The sequence below is a fragment of the Microtus ochrogaster genome, chromosome 19 (genome assembly GCF_000317375.1).
Source record: "Microtus ochrogaster isolate Prairie Vole_2 chromosome 19, MicOch1.0, whole genome shotgun sequence".
NCBI lineage: Eukaryota > Metazoa > Chordata > Mammalia > Rodentia > Cricetidae > Microtus > Microtus ochrogaster.
The window spans coordinates 26,117,973-26,119,225 of NC_022021.1; positions in this window are offsets into that span (position 1 = coordinate 26,117,973).

A 1,253-nucleotide genomic window follows, 5' to 3' on the forward strand; every position below is an offset into this window, starting at 1 on the left:
GTGGTAATTTTAAAGGTGCGTGACACCATGCCTGGCTTAGTTACTTTTCTATTCTTCTATTGCTATAAAGAAAAACCATGACCAAGGCAACTTATAGAAGAAAGAGTTTATTGGGTCTGACAGACGGAAAGACAGTGGCCATTGTGACCAGGAGCATGGCAGTAGGCAGGTAGGTATGGAGCTGGGAACTTACATCCTGAGCTGCAAGCAGGAGGCAAAAAGAAGAGCTGAGATGGCCTGGACCTGTGGAACCTTAGGTCCACCCCCAGTGACACACCTCCTCCAAGGAGAGCATGCCTCTTAATCCTTCCCTAACAGTCCTGAGAACCAAGTATTCAAATATAGGAGCCTATGAGGGCTATTTGCATTCAAACCACTACATGACACTAGGGAAGTGTAAATTAAAACACAACAATATAGTACTACAAGCTTCAAGAATAGCTAAAAGAAAAAAATCATAGTAAATGTTAATGAGGAACACCTGGAATACTCGTTCATTGCTGCTGGAAATGCTAAACTCTATAGCCACACTGGAAAGGGCTGGCTGCCTCTTATACAGCTAACAGTACAGACCCCAGCAGTTCTAGCCTATTTATAGTTAGGATAAAGGTAATATTAAGGTCTGTATGTAAAAGTTTACTGCAGGCTATTTTTGCTTCTGCTCTGCTGTGTGACAAAACTTTCCCTGGGGAGGCACAACACACATGTCAACTCACCCCAGACAAGAAACCCATGCAGACCAAAGTACAGACCGCAAAGTCAGACTTGGTGAGCCAATGAGTTTTATTGGGGTATCTTATATGAACATGAGTGAGCGATTACTCACAGGAACAGAAATGACTCAAAGACAGTTGTATCACCAAGCCCAACACCAGCACAGGTGACAGTTCACCAAAGCTAGTAACTGCGGGGTAGTGGTGGTGCACACCTGTAATCCCAGCCCTCGGGAGGCAGAGGCAGGTGAATCTTGGTGACTTTGAGGACAGCCTGGTCTACATAGCATGTTCTAGGATAGTCAGGGCTGTTGTGCACAGAAAAATGGAGGGGAGGGGAAGGGACAGGAGGGGAGGGGAGGGGAGAAGAGGAGAGGAAAGGAAAGAAGGAAGAAGCTGTGCATTGGTGGCGCACGCCTTTAATCCCAGCACTTGGGAGGCAGAGGCAGGTGGATCTTTGCAAGTTCAAGGCCAGCCTGGTCTACGAGAGCTAGTTCCAGGACAGGCTCCAAAGCTACAGAGAAACCCTGTCTCGAAAAT